The 19524-nt window shown below is 41.0% G+C and overlaps 1 long non-coding RNA gene across 2 annotated transcripts; it reads left to right on the forward strand.

Moving 5' to 3' along the window:
• The first annotated feature begins 12557 nt into the window (after positions 1-12557).
• LOC119707754 lies at positions 12558-15690 on the forward strand. 2 transcript variants are annotated; one of them, XR_005258843.1, is made up of 4 exons: positions 12558-12688; positions 13171-13237; positions 14037-14350; positions 15335-15690. It is a non-coding gene; the product is annotated as an uncharacterized LOC119707754 (long non-coding RNA). The 2 variants fall into 2 exon arrangements; XR_005258842.1 differs by having other exon boundaries at positions 12560-12688; positions 13174-13237.
• The last annotated feature ends 3834 nt before the right edge of the window (positions 15691-19524 follow it).

The following is a 19524-nucleotide window of genomic DNA, read 5'->3' on the forward strand; positions in this document are numbered from 1 at the left end:
CTCAACACACTTCCTACCATACTTTATGGGGAAAACCCCTTGAGTGAGAGCAGGAAATCCATCTTGCAAGAATTACAACGTGGTCTCAGTTCCTCAACTAGAAGCTGAAGAGAATATTGATATTTTTCAAAATACCAAATACTAAGCGTGGGGGTTCCCCAGATAAATATCCCTTTGGTGCAACAGGACAATTTTTCATTTCAGTGTCATTTATATTTCTGAAATAATTTATTATGTACTTGAAGAATATTTCCCTAAACCAGATTCTACTACCTCTGTTTATGCAGGCTGTGCAAAGGCAATTCCACTTCTGACAGGAAAAAAAGGTGCTGTTTGCTATGAGGGAAGGAGGGAGGGCAGAACCCGACCCTTCTTAAAAGCCTTCAGAAAGATGGGGAAAAGCAAGAGGGCCCAGGTTTCACTTAGTGCATTTTGACAAATAACTAAACTACCTTGTGATCTCAACCAGTAAACCAGGGAGGCTTACCACAGCCTTGCCGAATGCTTTTAACAAACAGGAATTCCTCCATCACATTCTGGGAATAACAACAACAAAAAAGAAATCTTTATGAGAGGAAAGCAAATGCAGCTGTGAACTTGGGGGCCAGGAAAAAAAGATTTGCAAGAATATAAAGAGAAAAGTACTTTCCCTTAGCAAGTTTTGCTCAGCCATCTGGCTCTTCCCGCTCTCCCCTCCCCAGTCCTGGGGGTGATGGTCCTTGCCGCACACTTTTCCAGACACGCACCAAACCTGACACATGGGCTGCAGCCGCAAGCCAAATGTCTGCTTCCAGATGTGCCTGCCAGCCCCAGCGGAGCTGCTCCCCCATCACACAGCCCGCGACCCCGGGCTGGCAGCTAAACTTTCCCGGGGTACCAAACAAATAAGTGACTGCCCAAATCCTGATCCTTCCTTAGCTCTGCCTCTGCTCTCGTTTCAAACAAACATGGGAGAGGTGTTTCCTGCTTGCCTTGATCATGTTTCAAGCACTGGCTGTTCCCTTTATGTCCAGACACAGGCATTTTCTTCCTGTGGAAACCACAGCACAGGACAGGAGAAGGAGGATCCACCTAAACACAGGTCCCATCCCTTCACACAGCCAGGTATTGCCAGAATCTGCATCTGAATCCAAAAGCTGGTGAGCACTTGTGGCCCCATGATTTAGGTGCTGTTCAAGTGCTGCTAGAAGAGTCATGTATACACAGTTTACAGAAATTGAGCTTTTTTATGAGACGCTGTTCCCTTTCCATCAGTAAAGGCAATAGAGAGCTCTTTCTCCTCTGGAGTTTCAGGCCTTGGAGTTCATTTTGAAATGCTCACAGTCTTTTGAGGTTGACAGAGTTCCAGCTATTGATTTTCTTGACTTGTTCATAAGTTAATATTTACCGTAAATATCTTGTTGAGAAAATGAAAAGGAAAAACACATTTTCAAAACAGCAGAAGCTGGTGAGATAATGAACCAGATACAACTTTAAAGAGGATACTTTAAGAAACATCAAACTTTTTGCCCCTTTTTAAATTAGTGGTAAAAATTAAAAATGAAAAACAAGTGCCACTAAACCAGAAGGGTGATAAGCAGTTTTTATGGTTGAGTTCATTACTGTGGTTATTTTGAGAGAGAAGACATTTTTCTCTTAATTTATGAGCCAGACACGAGCTCTTTGGAGGCTGTAGTAAAAAGATCTCCTTAAAAATGACTGCAAAAAGATGACTTTGCTAGAAAATTCCGTCTGGTTCAACCATATCCAGATGCCCGAGAAGCTTGATTACAGCTTGACTAACTCTCACCTACCCCCATCAAAGAACAGCCAAGACCAGGATTTCCTAGGAACAAGCACCCCACCAGCAGCAGCACAGCAAGTGAAGCATGTGATGGGCTGGAGCACCGTAAGCAAAGGCAACGGCTTTGGCTGTGGGGAAAGGTTGTGTTGCTGCAGCCCAGCTGGTTGCTAACGCAGAGCCCTGGCTTGCTCCCCTCCAACCTGCAGAAACTGGAACTCAGCTTGTAGCCCCGATGTGGATTTTGCTAGTCTGCTGGACTGGGGTCCCAGACTTGCTTGTCACCATCTGCTCTGGAAATGGCAGCAAACTTCACTCACCCCCTTCCCATCTCCCCAGCCCCTTGCTGGGGAGAGCTGCCGGCAAACTCACCGACAGGGAGGGCAATGCATGAAAGAAAACACAGAGCCGACAGAAAAACGAAACGCACATGGTGGGGAATAATATTTCATTTGTGCAGTAGCAGCCCTGCTCAAGCAGTGTAAATAAAGCAGGTTACTGAGATGTGAATATACCACTGTTTATAAATACTAGCCCTTCTGCCCAGAGACGTGCGTGAGGAGAGCTGGACACTCGTGAGGTCACCCCACCACATTTTATGATTTACATAAATCATGTCAACACCGTGAGCAGAAACGGCAGGCGAATGGTGCTGCATGAAGTGAACCATTCAGCCTCCTGTCACAGGTCTTAAAACAGGTAGAAGCTGTTAACGGGCCCACCAAATCTCTTAAAATGCAGAGGGGATGAGGGATAATCCAGTCAAGGAAACAAGGCATTCACCCACCCCACGTGTCTCAGCTGACAGAGACCTTCCTGAGCTCTGAGGAAATAGGGTGCTAGCAAAGGCCAGGAGCTAAAATTGTGATTAATATTCACCTTCACAGAGGGTAGTGTGTCCCACCAAAAAACTGCTCTAATGAAGAAAATGCCTGCACGCCTGGCAAAGGTGAAGAAAACACCCCAGGTTTTGCTGCGTGCGGGACACTTCCTCCCCTTATTTACCAAGTACATTGAAAATGTGATTTTTCTGGCAGAGGGATCAATATTCTGGGACTAAACGGAAGCCCCTCTGTAGGTTTGCCTTGCATCCAAGTGTCTGTGGTTTAGGGGCCAGAGATGAAGGCACTGGGGACAAATGCAGGAAAGCAGTGTGCCGCTTCCCATGAATTTCGTTCAACTCCCCAAGAGTGCTGTGTCTAACTGGGATCACAGTGTGTAAGGCTAAAGCTGCAGCTAAGGATAAAAGCAGCAGCAACAATTTCCTTTTCCTTGCCACTTCACAGTCTCTGGATCTCTCTGGGGTTCTTCTAATTTCAGTGGACAGTAGTCCCTTTTGGTCCAATTTGCCTGTCTCAGGAGACAGATGATGCCATCAGGGTGGGTGCCTGAAACATTGAGGATCTGGCTTGCAGTCTTTAACTGTGCCCAAATTTGAGCTCTAATAACATGTAATTATGTAAAATAATTGTAAAAATTACAATCACACATGAATCGTGTATAATTATGCAAAAGAAATGTAAAAAATGTAAAAGCGGTACAAAATCCTTATGATACATTGCTGGTATATGGACATGTGCTATTCACTACTCTTAAATACAAGTTGATTTAAAAATATTATTTTGACCATAAATCAACCGTGTTCTATGCGATTCCTGTTGATCTACAGCTGTGACACATTCTCAGAGAAGAATAGATGTAAATATTAGGCAAAATTGGGAAGTGCTCTGTGAAGTGTTTTTCACTTGAAGATGTGGATTTGTCAAAAGCAAAGCCCTAGGGAGGAGATGGGATTTTTAAAATTAAAATGCCATATTCAAATACAATTGGAAAACATTTTAAATAATTATCAGAATATCCTCTTTCTATAACTTTCAAAAGAAAATATGCAATTTTCAAACTGAAAGTAAGTTTCTGTTTTGAAATCTAAGTAAGATTTGACCAAAAACATCAGGAAAAAATACTTAAGTCAAAACACTTCAAGGCTTACCAAAAAACCAACATTGCAGAATTTTCTATCTGATCTAAATTTTTGCATTTTACTCTTTAAATGCAACTTCTGCACATGCAAAAATTGATAAATGCAAAAACCTATTTTTTTTCACCTCTGTAGATCTATAAAAATTGTATTTTCAGTAGACAGATCACACAAGCGTCAGTACCTTTTCCAGAGAAGTATCACCCATCAAGAAGGTGGCGGGGGGAGAATCTCAATCCTTCAGCCCTGGAGGGTCAGGAAATAATCTCTACTCTGTTTCCCCAGTCTCACTCTGGACCCCAGCAAAAGCTTTTTTTCCCCAAGGAGAAATGCAGAGATGCCTTGCAGCTGGTGCCTTCCTCCTCCACGCAGAGGTGCACCACAGTGGGATCCTTTCTGCACAGGTGGGTGACTTCTGTCTTCTAGTCTAGTCAAGGTCACAGCTTCGAGAAGCAGGTACCTGCTACCTGAAATGAAGCCCTGAACGAAAACTAAAATATTTGGGTTCTGATACTGTGCCTTCCTGACAGTGACATCTTTTCAGGGGCAATTAAATGCTAAGCATTGCTCTGTTAAATTTTGTGGCAATTTCAGTTGTATGCGGCACCAAGCCAAGGACGATTTCAGTTTCAGGGCAGTTTGTTTTGAAACTGCAAGTGCTTTTTATTCAAGAGCAGCTTTTGTTTGAAATAATATAGCCTATCTGTTTCTCTGTGGTCCTGATTCTGCATCTCAGAAAGGACCTCCCTCACAGCCAGAATCCTACTGGTAATCAGGTATTTTCAGCAGGGAGACTGATGTGCCCTAAACACAGGCTGGGGCCTGCTGTGCATGTCTGTCTTAGTGTGGAGAGGGTTTTTAAGATCCAGGGGTTTTCTCCTTCTAAGGTCCCCAACCCACCTGTTGGCAAAACTCTTTGGGAGAAGAATGACCCGCAGGATTTGACTTCAGACGCAGACGCAGATCAGAGGTTTGCAAAGGCATTTCATTCAGGCTTGTCATTGGGTTCCCTGTAGGAGAGGGTTTGTGTACCCACTCATTCATGTCTGCATAGCCAAACTTCATCGGTCTACAGGCAACAGCTTCCCTGAGTTGCCTTCCTTAAGACTCAGGTTTTATATTACCAGGTAAATTTACTTTCAGTTCTATTTGCATGGAGCAAGAGTGACATTCTGTGGCCAGTTAGATTTATGGCAGTATTTCCTCACTCTTTTTCCCATCCTATAAATACCTCGGGGTATAAACCATCCTCTTTTGTTTCATTTGTGGCTTCTATCACAGTTTGTGAGAAATAAATATAGAGGAATTCTCAAACACATTTCTATGGCATATAATCCTTAGGGACTGCTTTACCATGAATTCCTGACAAATTCAGATGTCTATGTACTGATTACTATTTTATGAGAGCAATGCTCGATTATAATGTAAGAAACCAGAAGCATGAAGAGACTATGACATGCTCCTCGGGCTCCACTCTAGCTGGCTCAGCCTGGTGTACTTGGAAGGGATGAGGAAACCATGTTCCAAAACCCCATAAAAAAATAAAGCGGAGTGCTGTTAAAAACAAAGCAGTGGGCTTTTTAGGCACTTATGTGCTCCAGATAATACACCAATGACACTAAATTGAACTCATTTAGCTGTAAACATGATATTACATTTGACAGCTTCCAGTGGTAAAATACCAGACAGTCCATGCTGAGGAGAAAAGAAACAATATGGAAGGAGAAAAACTCATCAAAAAAGAAGCCACAAAAGGGCCAACAGGGGAAAAAATACCCAACAAAACCCCAGTATTTTTCAGTGGTTACAGTCATAACTCAGCACAGACACGCATGGTACCAAATGCAACCTGCCCAGTTTAAACAGCAGAGAGCAGGCGCTGGAGTTTATGTTGTTCCCCTGTTTATTAAAAACGGATGGGAGCACTTGACAGAAAAATCAAACTTCTGGTCACAGCTCATTAATCTCTGTTGTATCTGTCAGATATGTGTGTCTAGAGTTTCAACAAGGCTCTAGAATCAAGATTACTGCTGAGCTCTGTTGTTTTCTCTAATTTTGAATGAGGGGAAATGCTGCCAATCACCCTAGGCAAGAGGCGAGCGCAGGGCCATGGTTGCAACCCTTTGCAGCTGGCATCTCTCTGCCCAGTGGTTTGGATCTGATTTCAGAGGGAACAACTCCTCTTTCCCTTCCTCACCACAGCCAGTTTTGGCTGGCTGCCTCCTCTCCCTTTCCCTTGGAAACCTGACTCATTGCCCACCACCAAAGCACATGCCTGTCAGTGTTAAGGTGATGATGAGGTAGATCTGAGGCAGTGGTGGGTGCTCCTTCATCCCTGAATTCTGCTCTCATACACAAAAGTGTTAATCCCATTAATCCACTGAAGACAGTGGAGCTCCTTCTGTGTAAAACCAGGGTAAGTGATGGGCTCAGCAGGCCTAGAGTGGGCTCAGCAGGCCTGAGACAAATATGGTATGAAACAATTAGCTGCAGATGGTATAGGAATCTCGTTTTCTGGAAATACAGATTTTGCCTGGAGATTTTTCTATATATATTGGATTTGTCAAACTGATAATGACTTGAACATTTGGAGGGAGAGGATAACCCACCGCAGGGCCAGATGCAGCTGTGATGGGGAGGATGGAGGATGTATATTAGCCTCAAAATGTGTCTGTCTCCCCATCACATTCCTATGCCAATCTATGGCGGTGGGAGGATGGATGAGGCCCTGAGCAGAGCAGGGCAGAGGAGCTCACCCGCTGCCTCCCCTTATGCTGTTACTTTCCTTATTTGTTTTGGACATTGCTCATTTCTTCACTCATTCTTTTCTTCCCCCCTTTCCTCCTCTTTAAATTGTCAGTGTTTCTGTTTCCAGAGACAGAAAAACTAATGGGCACTTAGAGGATGAGGCACAAGATTTAGCTGTGGCTTCGCTTAAGTGCAAAACACAGGCAGTTGTTGGAGGAGGTTTCCAGCTCTGCCTGCCAGAGGACAAGCTGGGGATTCCTTTCAATCTTGATACCACAATCACAGTTCTTCAAACAGGAACAGTGGACTCACACAACACAAGCATAGAGGCAGACAGAAAAATAGCAAAGAAAATATGATGTTTTACGACGGCAGACACACCACAAGCAGGCAGCCTGACCCTCACTGCTCAGCAACTGTAAATGGCAGAAGCAACACTGTGTAAAAGCCATGCTTGCCAGCTCCCTTCTCAATGAAACACATGGAGGTTTCCTCCAGGGGATGTCTCTCCTGCCTGCCAAAGTCTGCCCTCAAGATCAGCCCTGCCTGCTGCGCCAACTGCAGGATTGCAGGCACGGCTGCCGCATGGTGTTTCAGATCATATGGAAAGCCATATTCCTGGGGATGTTCAGGCATGCCAGAGAGCCTGTCTGCATGGCAGTCAGCTGGGTTGGGAGTGGGCAGTAGGCAAACGGCAAAGAGCAGCACTTACCCTCTGTGCTGCAGCTCACTGTTTCTAAGAAGCACAGGCATAGCCCTGTGTTTCAGCCTTAGGAGAGCTTGCCCAAGCAGAACACTTCCCAAGACCATTTGAAGATCAGATTTATAAAGCTAGACCTACTAAGAAACAGAATGTCTTACTAAATCTTAACAGACAGGTTGCTGGTTGCCTGCTAATCTGCCTGCAATATGGTGGACTCTGCTAATCCCAAGAGCAAGTTCCCATTGTTTTAATGTTAGCTCCTATCACTTAAAATATTTTTCCAGTGGGTTTTTAGGAATCTGGGTTATTGGGCCAAGAAATCTGGGCCCCCGACCTGTTTATTCTTGCAGATACGTGAGTGGCTATACTAGTTGGTATACCTTGCTGTTGGTCAGACAAGACTGTGCATCTCTGTCTGTCTCTATACATGTATATATTTGCACCATTTCTGAAGCTTCCCTGTATTTAACACTTAATTTTTTTCCAATAAAGCATATATGATGTAGGAGTCATTTCAACAGTGACATCAGCACTTAAGCCTGGATAATTTAAACTGTTCAAGTACTTATACGTATGTATAAGTATATATAAATAGATAGATATAGATATACATCTCTATATATCTATATATCTCAGTGGAAGTGTTTCAGACATCTCAGCAGTTAGATGAGTAGCTTCCAGTGAAATCTGCCCCCAGTTCTAGCTTCTCCTGAGTTGCTTAAGTTGTTCTTTTTGGATTTGGACACTCAGATGACAGGTACCTAAAATATGCAATAGCTGGATGACATGAATAAGGTAAATATGGGTATTTGAACACTGTAGGATGCAGGATCATCTTTAGCTGAGGGACAGCTCAGAAAAAGGCCATGTGGCCCTCCTAAGTATGCCCTGATCACCAATAGCCCTAGAGTAAAATTGTCAGGCAGTATATGCTGACAGGTATCTTGTTACATGCTTGGGTATGCAAAATTTCTCGTGCAGATACAGAAAGCACAGCACACGGAAAATCTCCTTGCTAGCCAGCTTATTGGGAGCCAAGTCATAGTAGTGAACCTCTATTGAGAGCAGTGCAGGTCAGCTCAGGTGTAACTGAGAGGAAAGAAGGGACCCACACATCAACCTGGCAGAAATAAGGGCTAATTTCATTGAAATAGTGGGGGCATTTTTAATGGCAGCCTGTCAGGAAGCTATACGGTATTTTTCAAAAAGCAGTTGCAACTGCTGCCAGATACGCAATAGCTGAGTGGGCTTGTTGGGCCAGATCGCCTCCTGACTTTGTGCATTGGTGAAACAAAGTCGCTAACTATGAACCTAGGATGTATTATTATCTTCTTCCATCCTTTTCAGTGTTATTTTTTTTTTCTAGGAGACATAGAGAACCTGAGCTAACATAACTGCTCCAACACCACTCCTGTCTCCAGGATACAGACAACACAGGAGTCCTTGGTGTCCTTTACTGCATGCTGCGACAGTAGCATTCCCTTTATTCTCAAAAAGACTTTGTGTCTCCTTGGACAGAATCACAGGATCCTAGAAGGGTTTGGTCGCAAAGGACCTTAAACGGTCACCTAGTTCAAGACCCTGCAATGAGAAGTCAGGAGGTTACTCTGGGTTACGTAATTTGGTGCTGCTGTGTACCAAGAACAACATTTTAAAGCAGCCACCATGTACTTTGCTTTCGCCGTTTCCTTTCTCCTCTCTATTGCTGGTAATTCTTTTGCATGCATCTGTTATTTGAACAAAATAAAATGTTTTCAAGTGAGTAAGTATATAAAATCATGTTACTTGTAGTTTGCTGGAAAGGTTAGTGGAAGGCAATTACAAATGTTTTAATGCTTAGCAAAATATAGCTGAAGATGTTATTTGCTTTGAACTGCAAACTCAGAAAGCACAAACCCTTTTGTTATTTGAGACATGTCACTAAATAAAAAGTCTTTTTATGAAGGGAAAGCTAAAAAACCCAATGATATTCTATTCAGTTACTCTGAAACTGCAACCTTTCCCTCTGCATCTCTGTTTCTACCATCAGCCATAAAAAGACCTTCTTCTTAGCACAGAATATATCAACTGCAGGTCTCCAGTTAACTCATGTGTGAAATGTGCTTGATACTAAATGAATGGATGATCATAAAAACAGCGTTCCTTTTTCCTGGAAACAAAAAGCAGTGGTGATACATATTGCTTCTGTTTTCAGCCAAAGACTATAGTACCAGATGGCTAACACAACCGTAACAGCTAGCTGCATCTGGATTAAAAAGTTTGAAGGGTGTGAGCTAATCTTTAAAAAATGCCAGATAACTTTTGCCTCTTTAAATCATGCTACTGCTCACACCATCCTAGGACTGCTCAAACATGCCTTAGTCATGTTCATTCAGCATAATTAAACTGAACAAAAGGCTAGAAACCATCTTGGTCAAGTCAGAGGCCATCTTTTGGGATATGATCCAAGATCCACTGAAGGCAAGGGAATATGTCTCACTGATTTTTGTGGCCTTGAAGTAGGAGCATAGTAGTTATTTCTCCTTGTCCACATTGATTACAGCTGCAGATGAAACTTACTCTACTTACGGTTCTTTTCCAACTTGTTTCTTTGTATGACATGACTTGGCTTTTCAAACTCAAATGTACTTTTTGCCACAGAAGCAAGATGTTTGGGTAATAATGGTTGTAATCCAAATAGTGATCAGCTAGAGAAGAAATATATCTTTTTGCTCTATATGATTATGGGATGCCTGAAACAATAACTTGTAGTGAGGCACAGGTACTTGCATTGCAACAGTCAGGTACCATTTCAAATTACTTTTATTTCAATATCTTTCATAATCAGCTAGGAATGAAATTAATACATTGTTGGACATGAGAGTTTGCAGTAACTTTAAGGGAAAAAGCATTTTTATTTTGTGAACAGCAAGGCTGAAATGTGTGGATGATGGACTAGATATAGAACCACAGTTCTTTTTTTCCATTGACTGTGCCAGGCTACCAAAGTTATGAATGCTAGCTCTTGGGTTGGTTTTGCTTTTCCTCCCTCTCTCATTTTCTTTCCTGTAATGGTAGCAGTATACCTTAAAATTCCACATTTTCCCACCCTAATCTTTGCTATATTGTCAGACAGTCAATGGGAAGAGTTTCACAATTGCTCAGTATTTCATGGTGTTAAAACATCATAACCATTCTGGTATTTTTTCATGTGACAACCTCTACAAAACTTCATGAGAACATCTACAAAACTTCATGACTCACCCTACCAGGACAGAGAAAGAGAACAGCCTTGTAATGCATTATGCCATTTCTAAAATATTGGCTATCCTAATGGGGTCAGCCCTGACATTTGTCTTGAAAGCCACCCAGTAATAGCAGGAAGTTCTCACACAGTCTTCCTCACAGATGGTGAGACGTGCCAGCAGTTTTATGGCTCAGCAGTGAATGGCTCTGCAGCTGTACAGGCATACCTGCTGGAAGGCTGCCTGAGTGATGCAGACAGCACGTGCAGCAAAAAACCCCAGCGCCACTGGTGGCTTCCTTTGTTTAATCTTCCTCCAGCAAACAAAAAGTGACGTGGCTTCAAAACAATGGAAGGGAGGAAGAAAAATAAGGGGAGAGGGTGCTACTGAAAGATTTAGTTACAGTCTATTCTTCTCTGGTATTTCTCAGAGTAGGGGTCAATGGTTTAAGCACAACAGGATTGATTCACTGCCTGGATGAAGCAGATGGGGCAGATCACCAGGCAGCGTCTTCCAAGTAAAAGCCGTGGAAGGCAGCTTTAACTTTCCCTGCAGACCAAAGGGCTATTATAACAGTGAGAATGTGGGGCCTGACCTGACTCAACCTTCACTTCCATCTGCTCCAGAGAATCCTTCATACAGCAGTTTGGGTCAGAAGGACCACCTGGACCGTCCCTTTCCTCCTCCACCAGGATCTTGGAGATCCAGTAGAGGAACTGACAGACAATCCACAAAGGAGAATACAGTGATTGCCTAAGACAATCAGCCCCAGTGTGTGGATTTATACTCTTACCTGGAGCCCACAGTTTACTGCAAGAAAAAGTGTTGCACCAGCCATTTTCTTGCCTGAAAGAGGAGAAAGTCTAAGAATGAAACTAGAGACAGCATTGGGAACACAGACACTTAGAAGGAAACATGAAGAAAGAGAGCTGACATTGTTCAGCATCATGGCCAGCAGCCTGACTTTTGCTGTAGGGGTTGCAGGCCTTGAGATGCTTTTAAAGCAGGGAATGAGGTAAGCTTACAGACATCTGCTGGGAATTCTTCCCGGGAGAAAGATGAGCGAAAGGGTAAAAGTACTTATTTGGAAGTGCAATAAGTGGGCAATAACTGTGGTTTCATGGGACAAGGATGCAAGATTCAAAACAATACTAGGCAGTGAAGATCCAAGAAACTGGAAACAAGCAGTTTATATCAAGAACCAAGACTGAAACCAGAAAAGAGAAGCAAAAATATTAAGTCAATATGCAGTCTAGAAGTATTATTTTTTTCAGTAGAAATCAAAATATGTTTTTGTGGCATTCAGCTTTCCATGATTTAGCTATGATGCTTGTAGCTGTTCTCCAAGGCTCCTTTTCCTTTTCAAACCTGGAATAGACCCTAAGAAATCCCTCAGGGACCTGATAGAGGAGTACCTGCAATTAACATACACAGACAGCTACTTCTTTTTGAGGTTTTCATCATTGGTGGTGTGAGTGTCACCATCAGTCTACAGAGGAGTCTGCATTTTATACCTTTTCTAGGTTTTTAGAGACCCTGACTTTGAGCTACTAGCACCCATGTTGTTTTCCAAGCTTTTGCAGAGCTTGAGTTATAAGCGTGCATGGTGATATGCAGCTCTGATGAAAGGGTATTGTACAGATTCCTATCCCATGTATGGAAATGTGTGGATAAATCTTTCCATGTCTCTTTGGGCTCATGTATTATTAGCAAATAGTCTAAAAGACAAATAATTAAAAATAAAGCATTCAACACATTGTGTCTCCAGAATATTCTACTGTCAGTAAAGTAACACTTATTTCTATAATATCTTTTTTTCATTTGTTGATTCATATTTTTTTTCTGTTCTTTCACACTGACCTCTGCTTGTTTCTCGAGTCTCTGAACAAGCACCACATAATTGCCTTTCCTAGGTCCAATATCTACCACTGCCTTTGCTTTCAGCCACTAAGTCTCCTAGACACCAAAACAAAGCATTCTTCAGTACGTGCTGAAGAGCTTTGTTCTCATGCATCACTAGCTGGGAATCTAGTTCCCACATAGTTCAGTGCTCTACTAATCCTGAAGAAAACTACTCTTGCCCAACTCCAAAAGGATTTTAATTTGGAATTCCTGTTTTCTATGGGAATTATGTATGGACCAGGCTACAGATATTCAGCCACAATGAAGAAAAATGTGCAAATTACATCTACAGGAGAAGAGAACAATGATGGTTTGATTCCATAGTCCTGGGACAACAGGAATCCTAGAACTAGGTAAAGTCATAATTTCTGCCTGCTGCCCGGTCCCTGTACCTGATCATCAGCAGGCAATTCTTCAATTACCTGTGTATTGCAGTGATGAAACCTTGACTGTTTTGACTTCAATGGATTTTGAAGAACTGGGTCAGAATGCATGTATGACAGTTATAAGCCTTAACCATAAAAGCAATAAAAACGCAGAAGGTGCTAGCTGTGTGATACAGTCCCATTAACATATCACACTTGAAATCTTAATTTTGGAATTTCCTGAGGTAATTTTAACTATGCAGTCTTCACTTTACATTAAGAGTATTTGTATAACACCCAGGGTGGCACAGCAAGTGTAGCGGGAACTGAAACGTGGGTTTCTGAGCTTAGTGACTTTAACCTCTGCTGCCTAAGCCTAAAGATGGCAGACAGGAGCGACACAGAGTGCCAGCGTGGGTTACAGTAGCATATTCTTTAGTTTTCTGCTACTCACACTCTTGTTTTCACAGCAGAAAAGGAAGATCAACAGGCCTGAAGGAAATTGGATAGAAGTGTTCCTAGACTCAAAATAAAATAGTAAGACTTATTTTGAGTATTAAGATACATATGCATATATGGGGGTTGGGAGGGAGGAAAAGAGAAATACTCAGCATGGGTGTTAAGGAGAGAAAAACAGTGTCTGCTTTGACAGTTAGTATTTGGTGCCCTCTTCTGCACCCATCCGTATTTTTGAAGTTCTTTCGAATGAGGAGAAGAGCATCTGTCTGTCGTCCATTTCTACATAGCAGCGCTTTGCTGCGAGGGCAGGGGGTCATCCTAGCAGATGTCAGCCATCGTGGTGATGGGAAAAGTAGAATCTTTTTTTAGGTGAGAGGAATGAGTGTGTTAATAGAGAACAAAAGGCTGTGAATAGAAATTAAAAAATATTTAACTGAGATCTCAGTTATGACATCTAAATTATTATATTAATAAAAGAAGGTTGTATTTTGATTGTGACTGAAAAAGAAGCATACCATGTATATAAGGTATATAATCAGTTTAATCATATGCTGATCCCAGGACAATCTCATTCCAACATTTTATGAAATTACAAATAATATATAGCACACACAATTCTTCATAGTAATTTAAATGTCACTTTGCTAAATGAACTTGAAGACAGATTTGTACTTCTTGAATGCAGAATCATTTCAATATTAATTTCTATTTTTTCCATTACTGAAAGATAATTTTATGCTAGAATTTCAAATACTTAAAACCAAATGGTTCACAAATTCTGGTCTCAGCTTTTGAGTCTCAGTTTGGGTTTCAAATTCAATTGGAAAGTTTCCTAACTACCTTTTTCTGTCTTCCTTGAACTTCATTTTATCCGCAGATGCACGAAGCATTGCAAACATATTCCTACAGCATTCTCTACCAGTCTGCCACAGCCTGGGCAGCTCTTGTTTCCTGCAAGATTATTCATTTATTTTGAAGAGGAATGGTATGGAGGTTATAATTGTGCCAGCTCACAGCTCCTCCACTGAGAACTGAAGAGAGCAGTATCTAAATTATAGATGCTGTTATGAAAATGACAAGCCTCAGGTTCCTGTACAGTAGTCCACCTGAGCCCCTGACCCCGGGCAGGGTTACTCAGAAACATCATGTGAGCAAGAAATAGCAGACTGAGGTCTAGTTTTACCCTTCCAGGTATGGTTCTGTTCCTGTTTATTGCTGGTTGACTTCATGAGAAGAAATCCATTTGACATTTTAAGATTTCCTTTCTTGGATACATAGGTTTGAGCAGCTGCTGCTAACCTCCCCTACAGTTTTGAAGCCAGTTTGTTTTCAGTCAAGTTAAACCTTAGAGCCAAAACTGTCAAACTTGGGTGACTACATTCCACAGAGAGACATGAAAGCAGTGGGCCAGATTTTCGAGGATGGAAAACATTCTGGGTTTGGATCAACTTAGCACCTCCAAAAGTCAGGCCGTTCATTTAAGTGAGCAAATACGTATTTAGATTCCCAAATAGATTTTTTTTATTTGGAATAGCTGGCTATTGTTTTCAATTTCCTCCAACAGTGAACTGTCATTCTCAGTAACCTGTCCTGAAAACTGTTACCTTCTTTCTTATTTTCAAGCTTTGGAGTAGAGAAGATATATCTTTAGTGCAATGACTAAGTTTTATACATATGTCAAAGGATAGATAAAATGGGGTATATCACAGGAAAAGGCTCAGGAAAATATGCAGACTGTTACTCTAAGCAGGCACCTGACCTCAAAAGCAGCAGTCACAGTGCACCCAGGCAAGCTCATCCTGAATCTGACATATTATTGTCACTAAGCAGATCTGAGCAATATGAGGAAGTCTTGCTATACTAGATCTGCATCTTACTGTGCAGGAGTGCTAATTCCAAATGCAATAACATCTCTGCAAAGCTAATTTTAGCCTAAATGTTGCCCAAGTTTAACCAGGATCCCAACTTCAGCGTGGTGAAACCTGTGGCTCTAATTGGCTGGCCCACTAATGGATGCAGTCTAACAATTGATCTCCCTGTAGCAGGGACATATGTTTGCTCCCTGGGAAAACTTCAAGAGTATAAAGTCCTTCAGTGCCTTCTGCTCATCTAAAGAGGTCAGCCTATTCTTATAAACAATTAACTGGGGATGTTTTGTTTTGTTTTGTTTTGCAGCTTGCTCCAGTAAAGAAATCCATAGGATGCCCATCCGCAACTGTTAGTATTACATACAAGCATAGTGTGGACAAAACAAACTCTAGTGTTATTTCACAGTGTGGCTGCTTTCATGCAAACAGAGCTTATACAAACAGAGTAATTCAAGCACGGATAATTCATGTTAACTCTTCACTGAAGACACATCCATCAGTGATGCATAGGAAGTGATTTTACCCTTGCTTTGTTATCACTTAGTTTGCTAATACGGAGAAGTTAATCTAAACAAGTTTGAACTGGATTCAAAGTGTCAGCTTCATGGATTTTTTTTCTAGTTTACACTGATAAAATAAAATTAATTAATGTAAACTTTTGGAACTTTTCTACTGAGGACAAGATCCTGTGTAATAGAAACTATTAGCACAGACTGCAAAAATAGATTCCAGAGGTTACAGCACCTCTTTTTGTGATGTCTTATACTTTTACATCATATGACCATCTGTAGCTAAGTGGAGCTGGCCATTTAACAAAGGGACTAGTCAGGTCACTGAAATATGGAGTTGCCCTTTACTTGTATTTGGATAACTCAGATGGATAAAACATTGCTGAACATTATTCAGGAATGACATCAAACATTTTACCTCTGAATACAAAAAAATGTCTAGACTGAGAGGAGGCTTTCAGAGTTCTTATTTTCTACTCAACTTCGCAAAAAAAAATCTTTTTGAATTAATTATAAAATGAAGGCATTTAAAAATAATAAATCAAAGCTGCATTTAAATTTCAAAGAAGGATGAAGTACCTGTGAAAAGAGGAAGGGCATTTTCCTCCTTTTACCATGGTACCTTACAGTTTTTGCAGGTGATTAACTATTGAATGCTCTAATATTAAAAGGATTCTTAAAAGATATTTTATTGTGAGGATTCCTGATTTAAAGAGGTGCTTCAGGAAGTAATCAGCTGTTTTACTATCCTGTTGAGATAGCTATCTCTGACACTGTAAGCTCAGGTATCATTCATATCAATGTAAGCAATGTTATGGCATACAATCTCAGATTAAACTGTGTGGAAAGCAGCTTCTAACATTGCATCATCTACATAGCAAAAATATATGCCATTAACAGAATGTACTTATAAAGACAACAAACAAATCTGATAGGTAGGCTGTTCAGGAGAAAAAGGCTTCATCACTATGTCACCGCCATATTCCTCTAAACTAACAAAACAAAATAACTTGGATGAGTTAAGAACATGATTTCAGAATAAACCCACTTGTGTTTTCTTTTTCTATGTCAGTCTGTGCACATCAGATCAACTTCCTTGGCATTTAAACTGCTTGCCTCATGTCACACTGCATCAACCAAGACAGGCAGAGGGACTTGTGCTAGAAGCCTCTTCTTTAAAAAGGAGAAGCCTTTAAGGAGGTGAATTTCAGAGGAGTTACCCTGATTTTGGAAACCATTCCCTGTACCAACTGGTTTATCTAGGCTATTTTTGTTTGAGTCTGTCCTTACAGATTTCAGAAGCTAGTTGTTCTACTAGACCTGACAACAAGGCTCTAAAAAAGCCCCTTTTTTATCTCAAACATCATCTAGTACAACCAAAATCTAAAAGCTAGAGCAATATTCTCAGCCCAAAACTCATGAGGAAAACACTCTGACCTGCTACCTAAGGTGATTAGCACTGATCAAAAAACATAGGTTTCTGAGGAGAAACAGTTTAATCTATATAATTCTAAATCTACAGTATTCTGCTTACATATACAGACCTTGAGCCCAAGATCAAAAGTGTCTCGCAGCTGCATACTGAGAAATTAGCTTGGATCTCATCTGGATCTCATCTCATCTGAGCTCTGGAAGTGTGTGCTGTCACACAGCTCCCCACAGCTCAGGGCAACTGTCACCTTATTTAGTGTTAACCACCTCAGACCTTCAAGGGAGACTGTCATACCCCTTCTAAGCTCAGCCCACCCAACCTGTAGCATGAGTACAATACCTCCAAGCAGAGGCAATACCTGTGCACAGGGACCTCAGTGTCATCATGAGTCTTAAAATCAGTAGAGGTTTTCTTCTAAATGTCTTAAAGCCAGGGCATAGAAATCAGACTCCTTTGCCTATGTCTATGTGATTCTTGGTACTGTCTTACTGACCCAATATCCAGAGTTACATATTCCTAAGTTAAACAGTTTCAGGCAAAGTTCTTCGGTAGGGGAAGTCCATCAGCTACACTGTAAAACTACAGTTAGAATAGTTTGAATAGTTGCAATAGTTGCAAGCACAGCTTTGGTCTTACCATATAGGACTTCCCCAGCCATAGTTCAAGAATTAGTACAGCCCTGGTACCACTTCCAGCAGGTGGTGTGGATGTGAATGCCCTTTGCTGAAGGTAAGACCTTATTAGTGCAGTTGCAAGCCACTCTGTGACAGCTGGCCCTAGTGTCAGAACAGGGCCCAGGATGCTTTGCCTAACACCAAACACAGTTTATGCACTTGCCAGGTGAAGATGTACTTGCCCTCTTCACAAAATCAGGACCAGATGTGAGGCATTCTCCAAAGGTTTGGAGACACTGCGAGAGCAGATGATGAAGTGGACTACTTCAGTCACCCTCAGTACTCCAGGGCACTCTCTGACACACCTCTGGAGAGCAATACCTTTTCATGGCTATCAGAAATGGAAGTGGAAGCACTGCAAAGCACAGGTTCGCTGCTGTTATAGGCAATATAAAAATGAAAAGGGTTATACATCTTCCCACCTAGGTGCTCATTTCCATATTTGTAATTTTCAGATGAAAGGGTATGTCCTGTTGCAGTCTTAACTTCCAGTAAACAGAGACATGGTTTTTAATAAATGCATACTGTGGCCCATAGAAAGTACAAAATCATGTCCCTTGCTACCATGCAATAAACCTTCTGGATACCTTTTATTTAATTAATCAATGCATAGTGAGATTTTTATTTTAACATCAAGTCACTCCTTAACTATTAGAGTTCACTCCCTGGAGAGAAATGTCCCCAATTATCATAATTATCGTATAGTTCAACTCCTGTGAATTTCATATTATGCATTTAACTTCTGGCATCATAAAATGTGAAGTGCAAAGTACACATGATGTGCCTTCCTTCACAGCTTAAGAGTAGCATCACCTACTTCCTAGATCTGTGCACTTTTTGTACTTTTGACAGGGTACTTTTGACATTAACATTAGCCATTCTTCTCTGTTGCTAAAGTAGGAGAAAACATTTCTTTGCTTCAAAACTACTTGCTATAAACCTTTCCTCCATGATAGCAACCATTCAAAAACTGTATATTCAATTTTTAGAAAAATTCCTGGAGAAATTTCTGAAATCATCATAACAGGCTAGTTTGTAAACTTTTATTTTGGAGATACACATATAGAAATTTCTCAAACAAGTTTCCTATCTACAGAGACATTTGTTCAACTTGCCTGACTTTCTCCTCGCTTATCTTCAAGAGGTAGGAGCTGTCTCTGTTACAGTGGCACTGACATACCTGGGCTACTCCCAGCAGCGGTGATGTATTAAATGCTTTCCAAAAAAGAATGCTTTCTCTGCAGTGGCAGCCTATTTACCAGATAAGTTATCCCAGAAATTCACTATGTGAATAGAGTTAATCTTCTGGGGTTTCTTCATAAGTTTTTCTAGATATTTACTTTAGTAAAGATAGATCATAGTCGGAAATTTTAAGATATCCTTGCCACTTGAAACGTTGAGTTGCATTTATAATTAAAAATAATTCATCTGCATTTGGTACTTTTTATATTATATGCTTTGTATCCTCAGATAAGCAACCTTAGGATGTATTTAATAATTTTTTCCTTTGCATTTAAGAACAAGAGCTCTTATTCTCAGTCTTGTTTATTTAGGCGCTTTGGACACATACTGTAGCTTCCTTTCTGTCACAGGCTTCTGTCCCACCATCATCATTCATTCATTTTTACTCCTAAATGAACATTTGGAATAGTCACTTAAGAGAAAGCATATTTTGTCAACGTTCTTCTCTGTTCTACTTTACTCAGTTCTGTTTATTTTCTTGCCATATCTAAACTTACATTTCTTTAAATATGGACTTTGAAATTCTTTAAAGCTTAACTAAGAAAAAAGACAGACTTCTTAATTGGTTTGTGTTAGAATTGCTCATAATATACTATATATGTCCATGCAATAAAATAAATTTTAAAAAACAGATTTTGTT

This window comes from Motacilla alba, chromosome 1, assembly GCF_015832195.1.
Source record: "Motacilla alba alba isolate MOTALB_02 chromosome 1, Motacilla_alba_V1.0_pri, whole genome shotgun sequence".
In the NCBI taxonomy this organism is placed as follows: Eukaryota; Metazoa; Chordata; class Aves; order Passeriformes; family Motacillidae; genus Motacilla; species Motacilla alba.